The 7,500-nt window shown below is 43.0% G+C and overlaps 1 protein-coding gene and 1 long non-coding RNA gene across 2 annotated transcripts in view; one reads left to right on the forward strand and one right to left on the reverse strand.

Annotated features, from left to right (window-relative positions):
• LOC114552326 (NACHT, LRR and PYD domains-containing protein 5-like) overlaps positions 1–7,500 on the forward strand; it is a 484,575-nt gene that overhangs the window by 228,432 nt on the left and 248,643 nt on the right. The gene's annotated exons all lie outside the window — the stretch shown is intronic.
• On the reverse strand, positions 34–2,583 carry LOC114552343 (uncharacterized). The gene is made up of 3 exons (XR_003692161.1): positions 2,419–2,583; positions 1,744–1,892; positions 34–666 (listed from the first exon to the last, which is right to left on the reverse strand). It is a non-coding gene; the product is annotated as an uncharacterized LOC114552343 (long non-coding RNA).

A 7,500-nucleotide genomic window follows, 5' to 3' on the forward strand; every position in this document is an offset into this window, starting at 1 on the left:
ATCAAGCTGTAACATATCTATGTATTAGTATTGCTCCCCCTCTCATGTGAGTGTCCCAGCTGCCTGTAAGACATATTAGGAGACAGCAGCAGGAGCTTCAGCTAGAAACAACCAGATGTGGCATCGCGGGGAGAAGCTGTGAAGAGTTCAGCTCGGAGTCGGTCCAGAAGAAAAGAGGGGAAGATTAGATCTGGTAATGTGTTAAAGGTCCCATATGGTGACACTTAAACTCATATTTCTACCGTTTATATGTGTCTATTAAACACAGTTGATGTTTCATGTTACTACAGGTGCACATGTGGACATTGTGAGCGGATGCCCCCCGAGGTTGAATTCCTGTTTTCCAACACCAAGACGTGTGAGGGCCACAGCAGAGAAACAATTGGCAACAGAAGCTTACAAATGTTCAATTCAGTTTGATTTAAAGAGACCCAACAATTCCCCCAAGAGCAAGCATTTGGTGTGACAGTGGCGAGGAGAAACTTCCTTTTAACAGGCAGAAAGCTGGGACAGAAGCTCCTGTTCAGTAGTGATATGAACTGGAGTAGAAGTAGTCTGATAATAACAAGAACCTGAGCTCTGACTGGCTCAGCGCTGAGATCCTCTGGAATGGTGATCTTCTGCAGCTCTTCAGTAAAAGGTGCTGGGTCAGGGACAACACATAGCCTGTGGAATGTTTTCATTTATTTATTTATTAACATGTAATGTTTAATAGCAATTTACTAGATGTATGTGTGACCCGGTGTGTTGTACGAGACAGACAAATATTAGCCCCCGTTTGAATAATTGAACTGATTAGAACCCAAGGACTCAAAACATAAATAAACTATTGTATTACTTGTGTGTATCTCTGTCTGGTCACAGGCTCATTTGAGTCCATGTGTTTGAATGGGTGAGGTTGTTGCTGCTAAGCTCAGCATGTCAGCAGAGGGCGCTCTAGGCTTTACAATACACTGGGCATCAGTAGCTAATGCTGACAGTAGAAGTCATCGCCAGTACGGGATGAACCAGGGATCCTGACCTGAACTCTATCTGTGTTTTTACACAAAGAAATGTTTCATGTAAAATCATTTTAAGTGTAACATATGAATTAATTATTTTGCAGAGAGAAACTTTCATCAACAAGAAAGGAAGAGATAATAATAGAAATATGACTAATAAAAACAATAGCAATAGGACACAAGATTTGGCATTAACGAGGTAACTCCAGGTTCAACCCAGGGTTTAGTGTATCCCGACGGTGGATCACTTGTTATGAAAGATATAGATTTTCAGCGGAGGTAATTACCTACAGGGCTATTTGTCGGCTTCTTGAGCCGTGTGTTGCGGTTTGAATTATGTTGTTATATAATTTATTTGCTCTCACGATATCTTACCACTGTTAATAATAGTCTAAAGCAGTTTATGGAAAGCAGAGTGTAATTATGGTCAGATCTTGGTCCTGACTGATGGGGAAGTGATATTAATAAGCGTTGTGATTTGCGTGTTTGTTTTTTGCCAGCTGTCCTCCTGTTTTAGGAAGCAGTGACTGTATTGTGTTTTGCTGTAAAATCATGTCTGTGTTCTTCATATTTATGTAGAATTATAGTTTGCTCTTCTGATGTAAAATATGCAGCTCTAGCAGATGTGTGTGATTGTACCTGCTCTACATGAAGTGCCCTGAGAAAACTTCTCTTATGATTTGACCCTATCAATAAAATAAAATGTAATTAATGTTGCATGTTGTTGTGATAATTTCCTTACAGAATGTCGGCTCAGTTTTCCCTCATTTGAGGCTGTATCCCCCTTTCTTTGCTTTAGGGAAGGCCAGTTTAAGGGCAGGACCTCCCAGAGCTCTTGTTGACTGTGGCCGGTTGGCATTCTCATTGAAGTGGGATGCTGAGAGATAGAGTCTGCAACAACAACAATGCAAATGATGTAATGGGTGTGTATTTTATTACTCCAATACATTGTACAAAGAAAGAGAAGTCTACACACTGTGCTAAGCTACCTGAGCAAATGGCACAGATCAAAACTCATTTTTGTAGTTTTTTAAATAATCTGGTCAGATAATATGTAGACTGTGGCTCATTTGAAATAGCAGTAATAACAAACATAAAATACTATCATGATCCATAAATACATATCATGTAGTGCATAGGACAATATATATGTATACAGTCTCTAAGATCAGTGTTATATATCTGCCCACATTATGTACTATCTCACTGATAAGGTTCCCATATTTGTTTCCTCTTTTTTTCCCTCTTTCAACTGCAATGGGAATATACTGTAAGGTCCATAGATATATAATTTGGGAATAACTATTACCAGTAATCATTCAAATGATGACTTTTGACTTATCAGCTTATAAATACACATGTAAATAAAATACAACAACAGGTAAACTAACATTTACAAAAATTCAATTTCACAAACCTCTGCTTCTGACGTGAGTCTTAGTAGAGTCCTTGGATAGTTGGGTTCCAACAGATCTTTTAGGAAGGGGGTCAGTCAGGCACAGGTACTGGCCTGGGAAACAGGTGCAATGGCTCCCTAAGAATACATTCAGATATGTTAGGAAATGGGAAGGAGACAGTGTGATAGTATTGCAAGTCATAAGACATTTCATTTTTCATTGTAGGCATACAACAAAAAGTGTGGTAACTCAGAGAGCAGCAGCAATAGAACACAAGAAAAGAACATATATATGATGAGGTAGAGTCCTCTATCTACTATAACATACATGACAAATAAAGGCCCTTGGATGAGGCAAATAACACTAAACAGTGGCAGTGCAAACAGTGCAGTATAAGAAGGTATTTAACAAGTTAGATGCAATACAGATATATGTGAATATAATAAATAATAGGTAACTACCTAGGTTAATCACATGTAGAGCTTATAACATATATTGTAATATATACTGTGTAACCTCATCTGTCTGTCAAGGAAGACCGAAGGGAGAGAGAAAGGAAAATCAAAAGGGTTGGCCAGCAGGGGAGGCATTGCACAGAATCAGTCATGTATATCAATAAGGTAATCATTTATTTATATCGTTTATAACATAGTATTAGTGGACTTTCTGGCCAGATTCCCCCGCCAAGAAAATACTGTATATTTGTATATATTATACTTTAGCCCCTAAAAAAGGGACTTGAACCCGGCGAGAGCACCAACACCGATACGCTGAGGATACGCGCTCCGCCATCTTGCTAAAAGACGATGTGATGCACTCACACAATCAGTCCCAGACGATCTCTAGTTTCCTCTCGGCCCGAGATGAACAATATTACAAACAAACCATAACAGTAGGCGACATCACTGTTGTTTGCTGTAGCAAACGTTACTACACAGTTAACTTAGCTACAGTACTAACTTTAGTTAGTTCAGGAGCCAACTAGGTTATATAGTTATAATGTGCACAGTCATCACCCCCCCCCACACACAGGATAAACCGTACAACTCTGTTAGTAATCTACGTTATGAAATCGTTTTTTACTCACCGTTTCAATGCTTGGGAGAGGGTCCTGAATAGTGGGAATGGATCCTTTCATTCAGTACAAACTGCGGTGAGAAATGTGCAGTTCAGTAGCTAGCTACATACAGTAGCTAGCTGAAAAGCCTGACTCGGGACAGGTGGAGGCAAATCTCCAAAAATAAAATCCATCCACCTGTCAGCGACATCTTTTTCTGTTGGAAGGCGGTGCAGTGATGTATTTGATACTCCCACCCTGGAATGATGCATTTCTCACGGCCCGTTTTCTGGGGAGACATGACTCCCGCATCTTCTCGGATTCTTCTCAGCAGCACGAAGCCAACGTTAGAAAAGGGGGCGGGTCTAAGTCGATTTTGGAACACGACACCCATTGGTTACCCGGTTTCTACGTAGCCAATACATCAAATTCTGACTGGCCCGTTTAGCTGGGAGGCGGTCTAGTTCTGTGGGGGGGGGACAAATGGCGGCAGTGAGCGATTTCACATTTTCACAGCTTCTACTTTACACCCCCGAGCCTATATGACACACAGAATCCCATAAAAACCCATTTTCACCATATGGGACCTTTAATGTGAATATTTTTCAGGTGCATTCATAGGTGTGTTGTGTCCATAAATAAATATCACGCAGTACTGCTTGTCTTTATTGATTGATTTTCCAGCTGCTGGAAGCGAGACCGAGTGTGCTGGCTGCAGGTGAGGTGGACATTTGGAAGTGAGACACATAGACCTACAGGACAACGCACCACAGACATCTGCTACATGGACCCAATGGAGAGCGAATGCTGCCGGTTACCTCCAGCTCCGAGGCAGCCGCGGGTTAGGGGTTGATGGAGCTGGAGGATAGGATAGGCTCGGGGATATTTGGGGTGTGGGCTGTGTGTCAATAAAGCTCTATCTTTGAATAAACATCACGTTCCTGGAAAATCATTTCCCTTAGGATAACAATGACATGAATATACAAGATAGCAGATATGAAATAAATATATATATATATATTATAGTTATTATAATTATAATGGCCCAGGGTGACCAATAGCCTAACACATGACAGACCTGCCAACCAATCACGAGAGATTTTTCTTGTTTAAAAGTAGCGGTTTCATCCAATAGTGAGGCTACATCATTCTATATAGAATGTGTGTGTGTGTGTGTGTGTGTGTGTGTGTGTGTGTGTGTGTGTGTGTGTGTGTGTGTGTGTGTGTGTGTGTGTGTGTGTGTGTGTGTGTGTGTGTGTGTGTGTGTGTGTGTGTGTGTGTGTGTGTGTGTGTGTGTGTGTGTGTGTGTGTGTGTGTGTGTGTGTGTGTGTGTGTGTGTGTGTGTGTGTGTGTGTGTGTGTGTGTGTGTGTGTGTGTGTGTGTGTGTGTGTGTGTGTGTGTGTGTGTGTGTGTGTGTGTGTGTGTGTGTGTGTGTGTGTGTGTGTGTGTGTGTGTGTGTGTGTGTGTGTGTGTGTGTGTGTGTGTGTGTGTGTGTGTGTGTGTGTGTGTGTGTGTGTGTGTGTGTGTGTGTGTGTGTGTGTGTGTGTGTGTGTGTGTGTGTGTGTGTGTGTGTGTGTGTGTGTGTGTGTGTGTGTGTGTGTGTGTGTGTGTGTGTGTGTGTGTGTGTGTGTGTGTGTGTGTGTGTGTGTGTGTGTGTGTGTGTGTGTGTGTGTGTGTGTGTGTGTGTGTGTGTGTGTGTGTGTGTGTGTGTGTGTGTGTGTGTGTGTGTGTGTGTGTGTGTGTGTGTGTGTGTGTGTGTGTGTGTTGTGTGTGTGTGTGTGTGTGTGTGTGTGTGTGTGTTGTGTCAATAACTGATTTTATGTGTGTTTTTCAAAATGTGTGTGTGTGTGTGTCACCAAACCTCCAAAACCATGAGTGTGTCTGTGTGTGTGTGTGTGTGTGTGTGTGTGTGTGTGTGTGTGTGTGTGTGTGTGTGTGTGTGTGTGTGTGTGTGTGTGTGTGTGTGTGTGTGTGTGTGTGTGTGTGTGTGTGTGTGTGTGTGTGTGTGTGTGTGTGTGTGTGTGTGTGTGTGTGTGTGTGTGTGTGTGTGTGTGTGTGTGTGTGTGTGTGTGTGTGTGTGTGTGTGTGTCTGTGTGTGTATGTGTGTTAATAAAACTTGCTCAATAACTGATTTTTATTACAATTTTTTCCAACTGCTTACACACAAAATCTTTTCATGTCACACGATTTCTGAAACCTCTCACTCAAAATGAAAAACTACACACCAAACCTCCAAAACCATGAGCTATTTCTCAGTGTGTGTGTGTGTGTGTGTGTGTGTGTGTGTGTGTGTGTGTGTGTGTGTGTGTGTGTGTGTGTGTGTGTGTGTGTGTGTGTGTGTGTGTGTGTGTGTGTGTGTGTGTGTGTGTGTGTGTGTGTGTGTGTGTGTGTGTGTGTGTGTGTGTGTGTGTGTGTGTGTGTGTGTGTGTGTGTGTGTGTGTGTGTGTGTGTGTGTGTGTGTGTGTGTGTGTGTGTGTGTGTGTGTGTGTGTGTGTGTGTGTGTGTGTGTGTGTGTGTGTGTGTGTGTGTGTGTGTGTGTGTGTGTGTGTGTGTGTGTGTGTGTGTGTGTGTGTGTGTGTGTGTGTGTGTGTGTGTGTGTGTGTGTGTGTGTGTGTGTGTGTGTGTGTGTGTGTGTGTGTGTGTGTGTGTGTGTGTGTGTGTGTGTGTGTGTGTGTGTGTGTGTGTGTGTGTGTGTGTGTGTGTGTGTGTGTGTGTGTGTGTGTGTGTGTGTGTGTGTGTGTGTGTGTGTGTGTGTGTGTGTGTGTGTGTGTGTGTGTGTGTGTGTGTGTGTGTGTGTGTGTGTGTGTGTGTGTGTGTGTGTGTGTGTGTGTGTGTGTGTGTGTGTGTGTGTGTGTGTGTGTGTGTGTGTGTGTGTGTGTGTGTGTGTGTGTGTGTGTGTGTGTGTGTGTGTGTGTGTGTGTGTGTGTGTGTGTGTGTGTGTGTGTGTGTGTGTGTGTCTCCTTTAGTGTTTCCAGTGACCTGATTGGTCTCCACTATTAGAAGGTCCTATGGTTCTGTGACCCGTGGGAGGAAACTAAAAAGCCACTCTAGCGGGACCCTAACCCGGGTCTCCTGGTCTAACCCGGGTCTCCTGGTCTAACCCGGGTCTCCTGGTCTAACCCGGGTCTCCTGGTCTAACCCGGGTCTCCTGGTCTAACCCGGGTCTCCTGGTCTAACCCGGGTCTCCTGGTCTAACCCGGGTCTCCTGGTCTAACCTCCTGGTCTAACCTCTCCTGGTCTAACCTGGGTCTCCTGGTCTAACCCGGGTCTCCTGGTCTAACCCGGGTCTCCTGGTCTAACCCGGGTCTCCTGGTCTAACCTGGGTCTCCTGGTCTAACCCGGGTCTCCTGGTCTAACCCGGGTCTCCTGGGTAAAGTCCTGAGTCTATTTTCTACCTTATTACCCCACTGGGACCCTGACTTCTACCAATCAGTACTCTGGTACAGGTCTACTGATGCCCCGTCTTCTGTTGTCTGTTGTCTGTCCTGTCCCTGGTCTGTCTTAAAGGCTCTACTTTAAGTAGTAATTACACTTCATGTGGAGTCTGTAATGTGTGGACACTAAATGTAGCCTGTCTCGTATGTTGTTTTTTATATAATGTAGTTTTTATATATTTTAAATGTGTACCACCACTTGATCCATGGTGAAACGTTGTTCTGCTTCACTATATACAGTATATATATATATATATATATGGATGAAATGAGTATTAAACCCACTTGACTTGACATACTTTAGATGTAAAAACAACTCCATTCCCTGTGTTATTACATGTTAACTGTCAGTCTGTGTGTTACTATATCTGGTAATGCTGAGCCTCTCTGGGCCCCTCCTCTTGTTTCCTGTTTAAAGTTTACTTTCACTTTACACAGTTTGTGTCGCAGCTTTTTCTCTCGGTGTGGAGCTCCAGCTGGAGGTAATTTAACTCTAATGTCGCTAATGTTTTAATATATATATATATATATATATATATATATATATATCTAATGTGTGTAATGTTTGACTGGTGAAGTCCAGCTGTGGTTAGTTTAGTTTAAGAGAAACC

The sequence above is a fragment of the Perca flavescens genome, chromosome 3 (assembly GCF_004354835.1).
Source record: "Perca flavescens isolate YP-PL-M2 chromosome 3, PFLA_1.0, whole genome shotgun sequence".
NCBI classification, from domain to species: domain Eukaryota; kingdom Metazoa; phylum Chordata; class Actinopteri; order Perciformes; family Percidae; genus Perca; species Perca flavescens.